A 10,258-nucleotide genomic window follows, 5' to 3' on the forward strand; every position below is an offset into this window, starting at 1 on the left:
TCCTCCAGGTTATTCCTTATGCTCCACAAATAAGTGAAACCATATGATAATTGACTCTCTTTACTTGACTATTTCACTCAGCATAATCTCTTACAGTCCCGTCCATGTTGCTACAAAAGTTGGGTATTCGTCCTTTCTGATGGAGGCATAATACTCCATAGTATATATGGACCACATCTTCTTTATCCATTTGTCCACTGAAGGGCATCTTGGTTCTTTCCACAGTTTGGTGACTGTGGCCATTGTTGCTATGAACATTGGGGTACAGATGGCCCTTCTTTTCACTACATCTGTATCTTTGGGGTAAATACCCAGTAGGTATTTACAGGGTCATAGGGAATTATAGGGTCATAGGGAAACTCTATTTTTAATTTCTTAAGGAATCTCCACACTGTTTTCCAAAGTGACTGCACCAAATTGCATTCCCACCAACAGTATAAGAGGGTTTCCCTTTCTCCACATCTTCTCCAACACTTGTTGTTTACTGCCTTGTCAATTTTGGCAACTCTATCTGGTGTAAGGTGGTATCTCAATGTGGTTTTGATTTGAATCTCCCTGATGGCTAGTGATGATGAGCATTTTTTCATATATCTGTTAGCCATGTGTATGTCTTCATTGGAGAAGTGTCTGTTCATGTCTTCTGCCCACTTTTTGACATGATTATCTGTTTTGTGTGTGTTGAGTTTGAGGAGTTCTTTATAACTCTTGGATATCAGCCTTTTTTCTGTAGTGTCATTTGCAAATATCCTCTCCCATTCTGGTTGCCTCTTTGTTTTGTTGACTGTTTTCTTTGCTGTGCAGAAGGTTTTGATCTTGATGAAGTCCCAAATGTTCATTTTCTCTTTTGTTTCCTTTGCCTTTGGAGACATGTTTGGAAAGAGGTTGCGGTGGCTGATTGGTCAAAGAGGTTACTGCCTATGTTCTCCTCTAGGATTCTAATGGATTCCTGCGTCACGTTGAGGTCTTTTATCCATTTCAAGTTTATCTTTGTGTATGGTATAAGGGAATGGTCAAGTTTAATTCTTATACACATAGCTGTCCAATTTTCCCAGCACCATTTATTGAAGAGACTGTCTTTTTTCCACTGTGTATTTGTTCCTGCTTTGTTGAAGATTAGTTGACCATAAAGTTGAGAGTCCATATCTGGGCTCTCTACTCAGTTCCATTGGTCTATGTGTCTGTTTTTGTGCTGGTACCCTGTTGTCTTGGTGATCACAGCTTTGTAGTAAAGTTTGAAACCAGGCAATGTGATGTCCCCCATTTTGTTTTTCTTTTTCAACACTTCCTTATCAATTTGGGGTCCCTTCTGGTTCCATACAAATTTTAGGATTGTTTGCTCTAACTCTTTGAAAAATGTTGGTGGAATTTTGATTGGAATGGCATTGAAAGTATAGATTGCTCTAGGCAGTATAGACATTTTAACAATGTTTATTCTTCCAATCCATGAGCATGGAATGGTCTTCCATCTTTTTGTGTCTTCTTCTGTTTCTTTCATGAGTGTTCTGTGGTTCCTTGAGTACAGATCCTTTACCTCTTTGGTTAGGTTTATTCCCAGGTATCTTATAGTTCTTGGTGTGATAGTAAATGGAATTGATTCTCTAATTTCCCTTACTGTATTTTCATTGTTAATGTAAAAGAAAGCAACTGATCTTTTTTTTTAAGATTTTATTTATTTATTTATTGGACAGAGAGAGATCACAAGTAGGCAGAGAGGCAGGCAAAGAAAGAGAGAGGAGGAAGCAGTCTCCCTGCCAAGCAGAGAGCCCAATGCGGGACTCGATCCCAGGACCCTGAGATCATGACCTGAGCCGAAGGCAGAGGCTCAACCCACTGAGTCACCAAGGCACCCCTGATTTCTGTACATTGATTTTGTATCCTGCCACATTACTAAATTGCTGTATGAGTTCTAGTAGTTTGGGGGTGGAGTCTTTTGGGTTTTCCATATAAAGAATCATATCATCTGAAGAGAGAGAGTTTGACTTCTTCATTGCCAATTTGAATACCTTTTATTTCTCTTTGTTGTCTGATTGCTGTTGCTAGGACTTCTAACACTATGTTGAACAAGAGTGGTGAGAGTGGGCATCTTTGTCGTGTTCCTGATCTCAACAGGGAGGCTGTCAGCTTTTCCCCATTGAGGATGATATTTGCTGTGGGTTTCTTATAGGTAGATTTTATGAAGTAGAGGAATGTTCCCTCTATCCCTATACTTTGAAGCATTTTAATCAGGAACGGGTGCTATTTTATTAAGTATGCAGTTCAAGACAAGTGGACGTAGGTGTCCACATGCACCGTGACATGCAGCACGCCAGCAAGCAGACTATGGGCTATAGGAGTTCAGGGTGTGGAGTAATCAGTGAGTCTGTTTCAGAGGGACTGGAGAGTGTCTTAATCCAGTGAGTCAGTTAAATGGAGGTCAGAAAAAAGCACTTTCCACATGGGGCATGGCTGGGACAGGAGCTGGTTGGAGGTTTGAGCATCTCTTCTCACTGTGGCAAATCACATTTTTATCACAGTTATCACAACAGTACTTTCGGTTCTCATCCGGACACCATTTTCTCCTCTGATTTGTCACCTAAACTTTGAATTGTGCATGCCTAAAAGCAGGAACCAATTTTTGAATTAGAGGGAGTTGTGAAATTAGACACCGGCTGTCCTATTTTCAAGTCCTGAGTTAAATGTTTAAACTCTAGATTCAGTGGTTAAAAAAATAATAAGAGAAAAACTTATACTTAGAAACCAGAGGGAGGGTCATCTACAGAAGTTTCGAAAAATTTCTCCTACATGTAATGAATAGACCTGGAGCCAGGTTGAAGGAAGGCTAAAGTTAGATCCCCACATACCCTCTGAAGGAAGTAACGTGGTGGGTTGGCAAGGCAGTTTTGGAGAAGGTTCTGCTGTCGCCTAAGTTAGAATGGCAGTGGCTAACTGTGAGGATGATGTTCATAACAGTCAGGAGCACTGAGCTGCCATCACATTTTGCTGGAATAGATCACCAGTTTGTTAATAAGCTGCAGAAGCCTCCCACATGGAAAGCTGGAAGGTACCAGGACTTCTCTGGTTCAAGGCTAAAAGTCAGGGGTGCCTGAAACATAGGTGAGTCCAAACAGAAGCCTAATACGGACTGGTGGCCTTGCAACACCTTCCAACAAATACCAGGATGTGCAAAGATACCTCCTCCCACTGGGAGTGCTCTGAGGTCAGGTCCTCCCTCTGAGGCTCCCAGGCTGCTGCATCTGAACAAATCATACAAAATGACATCTGCCAGACCTACGTCTTATAATCTGAAAGGAAAATTCTCACCACATCAGGTGAACAGTGAGACAATCCAAAGGTAATGTCTTCAACCACCCTCTCTTTTGCTAAACATCTGGTCTTGAAAGAGTTTTTATCATTCAAGAATAAGAATATAGAAAATAAATAACAGAAAACATCTATTCAAAGAGATCTACAACATAGAAAAAGAAAACCATAGCTCTGGATGGGCAGAGGAAAGAAGAAGCAGAAGTAAATGGTTTACTTTTTCTGCTTTGGGTTTTAATAAAGTCAGTGTGGGAGGATACAAGACTGAGAAATGAGTGAAGCTGACAGAGAGAGGCAAAACTGCAGAAGGGAGCTGGAGAAGACAAAGAAAGAATGCTGACGATGTCTTGACAGTATTAGAAAGCCTAAAGAACAAAATAAGCTTGGCAGAAAACTTACCAGTGATATAGAGGACACACGTAGGAATGTCTCCTAACATGTGAGGCAACAGGATAAATCGATGAAAACAAGCTGTAACTTGGTAGATGTGAAAAGCAGAGAATAGAAGTCTAATATACAGATATTTAGGGATTTCTGCCTCATTCTTCTCTCAAAACAGGAACCAGGAAAAAGTGGGTCTGAAGTAATGACACACGACAGAAAATCTAAAAAAATAATTCTCAATTTTTGAACTGAAAAGAACTCAAGAACTAGAGGCAAAATGTACTGTGGAAGCAATGAACAGATTTGTCCTGTTGAGAACTTGAATTTTGAAGGCAAAGAAAAACACTCTACATGCATCCATGTAGAAACCAAACAAAATCAAATTCCCTTAAATAGATTAGCCTGACCACATTCTTCTCCAGTGCAAAAAGTAAGCGTCGGGTGGTGAGGGAGCAGTGACTGTTATATTACAAAGGACAACATGTTAAGATCCAATAATTCTATATCCAGCTAAGTTATCATTCACTATCGCCGCAATGGAAATACATTCTCAGACATTCGTTTTTTAGGAAGCCCAGTGGTTTTTAGCTTTTTTACTTGCCTCCTGTTTAAAAAGAATACTGTCTAAAATGTCTTTGCATATTTTAACTAGCCATTGAAATTTTGCATCACAAGTTATAATAGTTGCAAATGATATAAAAAGTAAACATTTTTTTCTTAAAATCAGCTTTATTGAAGTATAACTTACATTGAGTAAAATTGCCTTTCCTAGATGTACATTCTGATGGTTTTGAGAAATGTATGTAGTCGTGTAATCACCATGTCGATCAAGATATAGAATATTTTTGTCATCCCCAAAAGTTCTGCTTTGTAGTCAACTTCTTTTTCCACCCCTGTTAAATACAGATCTGATTTCTGTCTCTAGAATTTTGCCTTTTCCAGAATGACATATAAATAAAAGCACATAGTCCTTGGCCTATAACCTCTCATTTCTTCCACTCAGCATAATATATTTGTGAGCTATGCGTGTTGTTACATGTATCAGGAGTTGTTGTTTTTATAAATTTCTGAGCACTGTGCCCTTGTATGGCTATACCAATATTTGTTTGTTTACCAGATGAGGGCATTTGGGCTGCTTCTGTTTTTTGATGATTGTGAATAAAGCTTCTGTGAATTTGCACATATGAGTCTTTATATGGATGTACATTCTCATTTCTCTTGGATAAATACTGAGGAGATAGATGGTAGGGTCATATGAAAATTTTTAAAATAAATGCTTTGCTTCACTGTTTTAAAATGCATCCAATGGAATATAAAAATCATAGGGATTTGCTTTCTGCTGTTGTCTATAATAAAATAATAAGCTTTTTAAAACTGCTAGAACTTATGCATCACTTCTCTTTCTGCTTTACCTTACACATTTATTCTATGTCCTTCCAGAGTTATATCCTAATGTAATACATTCTTAGGCCCAAGAGTCTCTTCCTGACTATCATGACTTCTTATTGACTTTTAGAACCATACATAAAACTTGTCTGTTGTATATCTTCACAGCTAAAAAGATGTACATAAATATAAATTTACTAATTTTTTTATTTCCTAGGAATATATGGCTCTAAGGGTTAAAGGATTTATACTGAATTGACTTATCAGGATGTTAATTATTAGTGTGTACATGATCTAAAACTATAAATATATTAAAACATTTGAAAAAATAAACACAAAAAGTTTTATTGGGAAAATTTCTTAATAAGATGGACAGAACTGGTGAGCTCATGGTTTCTTGTCAGAATGAGCCTCCCTGATACCACACATTCAAAAAAACATAGGTTTCATGTCTAAGAGGTTTATATTATGGAGGAATGCTTCATAGGAAAATACTAGATGTGTGAGAAGTATGGCTAAAGATGAGTGTAAAAGGGAAGAAGAACTTATCTGAAGCCTTGTTGAAAGGTGAATTCTCAAGCAGATAAATTGTAGAAAAAAACTTTATATGGAATTTGAAGATCTGGAATATGATTGTTTTCAAACTGCATATACCCATTTAGCCCTTGAAAAGTCTTGGTGTTCTCCAGAGTAAATATAACCAACATTGAAGACCTGTGCCATTGCCAACCAAACAACACAAAGTACTCACAAATGGAAAATATGTTCTGTGAACATATTAGTGGTTGAATTTAAACCCAGATTCAAGTTTAAGAGTTTGTTATAAAATGAAACTCATATATCATTAGCCTTGATAAAGACTAGTATAGCATTAAGATAACCACAGTTTATCTGTTTTAAAATCAGTAAAAGAACTTAGCCCAAATGCTAAAATATAAAATTGAATAGAGCACCAGGAAACATTAAAAAAAAAAAAGAAGAAGAAGAAGAAGAAGTACAAATTGGTTACATGATTATATGAGTGAAAAATCTCAAATTGTGGAAAAAAGCTCATATATGAAGAAAGTGACTTAGGAAGAAGCAAAACAAGTGTTTGAATCAAGTACAAGTTAAACAAATGTAAATAATATTTCAGCGACTGCATTATTTTTAAAAATCAAGATTATTCAAGAAAAAATAGGACAAGAAGTATGTTTTTATTTATATAGATTTTAAAATACAACAAAATTACAATTGTCAAACATGTTTACAATTATACAAAGGAAAAAAAAAGCCTGATGAAGACAAAGAAAGCATGAAACATTTACCAAAATTGATTAAAAATGAATAATAATGTATAGCATGGTGAGGTGACTATATTAAAAATTAAAAAAAAAAGTGGACTTGAGTCAGGTTAGGAATTTCATCCTTGATGACGTAACATCTGAAAAAAAGGGAATAATATATTAAGACCTAAACTATTCACTTTGGTAATCACAATAAAACTTTTAGTACTTGGTGGAAAATATAGATCACCGGAATTTATTCTGTCTTTACCTGAGTCCTCAGAGGAGGAAAAAAAAAATCTCCCCTAAGAAATCAAAATACTAACTTTGCTTCTTCTTGCATTTGAAATTTACACTACTCATGAAGCCTATAACTATGACATTGAGAAACTCTTCCCCAGCTAAGATATCTTTGAGATGCCTTGCAAAAATAAATTCAATACCTTCTTGAAAAAAATTCCCATACCTCAGACTACATGGTATTATTACCAAGGCTACTGAAGATGAGTTTATAATTCAAAATACAGACATACACACACACACACACACACACACACACACACACATACACACACACACATAGATGATTCCCTGTGAGTTGTGGTCAGCAAACAGAAGATTAGAACCCCAATAAACTCAAATAAAAAAAATCTGAGAAAGGACTATAAAAAGTATAAATGGATAGAGATGTAAGTACTCGATTCAAAAGCATAATAACAAAATATTAAGTAAAAAATCTACTAGGCAGGGTTTTTTAAAAATATCCACTGTAATTTAAAAATATTAAAAATATAGTCCTTGGCGTTGAAAACTCTGTTGGCAAAAACAGAAGGCTAAACACTAACGAAAAGAGAATGAGTGCGCTAGATGACAGCTCTGGGTAAAATACTCAGAGAAAGAGATGGAAAAGGCAAATGAATGTTTAAGAGAGATAGATAATTTAAAAATACAGCAGGCAACTAATTGGTGTTCTAGAAAGAGAGAATAAAGAGAACACGAGAGTGACAAAGGCCAAAGAGATAATAGCAAATATTTTTTCAGAATTGAGAACTGTATGAAACCTTGGATTTAAGAAGTTCTAATCAGAATGAGTAGAACTAAATGACCTTTTGCATATGGTAAAAAAACTGTGAACCACGAAAATCAAGAGGAAGATCTTAAAAGTAATCAGAAAGAAAAGACTATGAGAAGAAGTAAGTGGTAACTTGAATGCCAAACCTTTCAATTACAAAAATAAAGACCAGAAGATAGTGAACTACAGCCTCCAGAATATTGAGAAAAATTATGCATCAACAGGATTCTATGCACATCTACACTGTTATTCAAAGGTGAGGGCATTGGGAAGATATCTTCATGAAAAATAAAAGCAGAGATTTTGATATATACTTAGAGTAGATCTAGTGAAAGAGCAAATGAAGAATGAACTTCAGAAAGAAGGAAATTAAATGTAGAAGAAAGGATGGGAGGGTTTCAGGAAGCAAGAATTTCTGTTACTTAAAGAATATTAGAATTTATTAAAGGAGGTGAAAAAGGCCTGAGTAAATGGGCAATTGTAGCAAGGTCTTACATAGGAAGCATCACTGTGAAAGTGTTCGTTCCTTGAAATCAATGCTTAATTACATTGTAATTTAAATAGGTTTAGCTTTATTGAAAGGTGTGTGGGGGGGTGTGGCTGGGGGTGTGTGTGTGTGGGTGGGGGGGTGTGTGTGTGGGGGGGTGGATGTTATATGACACTTCTGTGCATATGGTTGTTTTCCTTTACTATACCCGAGGCATTCACCAATGTTCAGGAAGGAGATAAAATGGTGTGGTTAGTATTTTCACAACAGGGGGCGTTCACAGAGTTAATATTTGGCTTTCAATGTAGAACAGCAAAGTACGACCCAAGTACAGACGTTATAAAGACAGAAAAAGATTTCTAATTTTCTTGTTCTGTTCTTTTAATATGTGACATAGTGGGCCTGTTAAACTAGATCAAAGAAGTTTATCTAGGGGAGGTGTAGCCCTGATAAGGAGAAAAGGAGGAAAGATTGCCCTTTCCATCCTGAAGGCTTTGTGGGGTTCAAAAAGGAGGGAGGTGTCAAAGTTTCTCATGTCCCTGCTCACCTCCTGCAATGCCCAACCTTAGAGTGGGGAAAGGGGACATTGGAACGCCCAAACATGTTCCTGAGGACATCAGCGCCAGGGACACTTTTCTGTAGGCATCCTTAGAGGATGCCCCTTCTAAGAGGCTTTCAGAAAAGTCCTCCATGAGACCCCACCATAGATGGTATGGAACTGATGGTGCAGCAAATTAGTGGGACGCAGGAGACAGGCCAGCATGCTCAGTGTTCTCTGCTGGTGGAAGGCGTGCAGGAGGCTCCCGAGTTCCATGGGACCCCAAGAGCCTCCCAGGACTGCAGAAGACTACAGCCACTCCAAAAATGCCTCTCCACACAAGATCGAACAAGGCTTAGAACTGTTTTAACCTCTTTTCTTCCCGGAGTTTAGCTAGTTTTCCGATTTCATTTGGCATTTATTTATTTGCATGTTCTATTGAATTTTTTATACTTTAATTTTTTGATTGGTCTTGCTGGAGAACCTTATCTTTTCTCCTAGATGACTTTATCATTATGACAGGCCCTCCTCCTTGACCTGTTATGTCCACAGGTAGCCTCAGGAGGTCTCCAAGCCTGAACTTCTTTAACAACTCCAACCTTCTTCTTCTGCTGAGGGGAATAGGAAGCATGATTTTTAGAATTGATATTCCGCACCCCCTCCCCAGCCCACCCAATGCATTTGGCTCCTGATGGCCAGTCTTCATTCTCTTTCCTGACCCAGGCCCCCCACCTGGAAGCCATTCAGGGACAGAACTGTTCCTTGGCCCTTGTCTCCCTGCTCTTCTCCATTGGCTACTGTCACTTCTGTCTCGTGAAGCAGGCCAGATCGACTGCCCTCATTAGTTAATTTAGTCAACAGATTGCTGCTTGGAGAGTCATAGCCAGGTCTGAAGAGCTTGGAAGGGTGGCAGGATCTTATATGCAATTCACACATCTCCCTTGGAAACAGCCACTCCTTCTCTAGCATGTGACGTGTTAGGTTTGCTAGGAGTTCCTGTTACTCAGGGTTAATTGCCTCTGGAACAGCACTTTCCACTTTCTTCAGAGCACCACTGAGAGCTGAGTCCAGCCGTTCAAAGTCAAATTAGATTTTCTTCTCTACAATGCTGCTGCTATGTTTAATATTGCCTGAAGGCAGGGCTGAAGGCATAGGTTCCTTAGCCAGTTGTGAGCTGGAAGTGGACATGGCTTCTGAAGATTTGGATTTAAATCTAAGCCTGATTTTGTCTAAATATGTGACCTCAAACGAGTGGCTTAACTTCCCAGAAGCTTTATTTGTTTATCTGAAAAGAGAGACACATGTACTTTTCTCAGTGTTGCCATCAAATGAAAGAGGCCATGTCTAAGATAGCATAAGTCTTAGCACACGGTGCTTGATAGATGTGTTCTGAGTCTGTCTAGTCTAGCTGAAGCACTAGGATTGTTTTGGGATCTGTCTTGAGGTTCTGTCTCCTCGTGGTTCAGATCTATGCAATTCTATGATCATTTAGTGAATACCTAATACTGAATCCTAGGTACCGTACACAGCATGGAGGTATGGAGATGAGGAATACGCACCCCCTGGTTCCGAACTCCTAGCCCAGTGAGAGATGGACAAGGAGTTTGAAGGCATTGACAGAGAGCCCTTCATTCAAGATGGCAGCTTCGTAAAGTGCATGATTGGCTAGGCTGAGCTACATTTCCCAGAATTCCTTTTCCTTTACGTTTACAGTTCCATTGCCCAACCAGAGAAAGTCTTGTGGGGGAAGTAGCCATTCTGTAGCTCACACCCATTGTCTTGTATCTGCGGCCTGTGAGACAACAGCCAGGCAGGCCACCAGTACG

This window comes from Mustela nivalis (genome assembly GCF_964662115.1).
Source record: "Mustela nivalis genome assembly, chromosome: 9".
NCBI lineage: Eukaryota > Metazoa > Chordata > Mammalia > Carnivora > Mustelidae > Mustela > Mustela nivalis.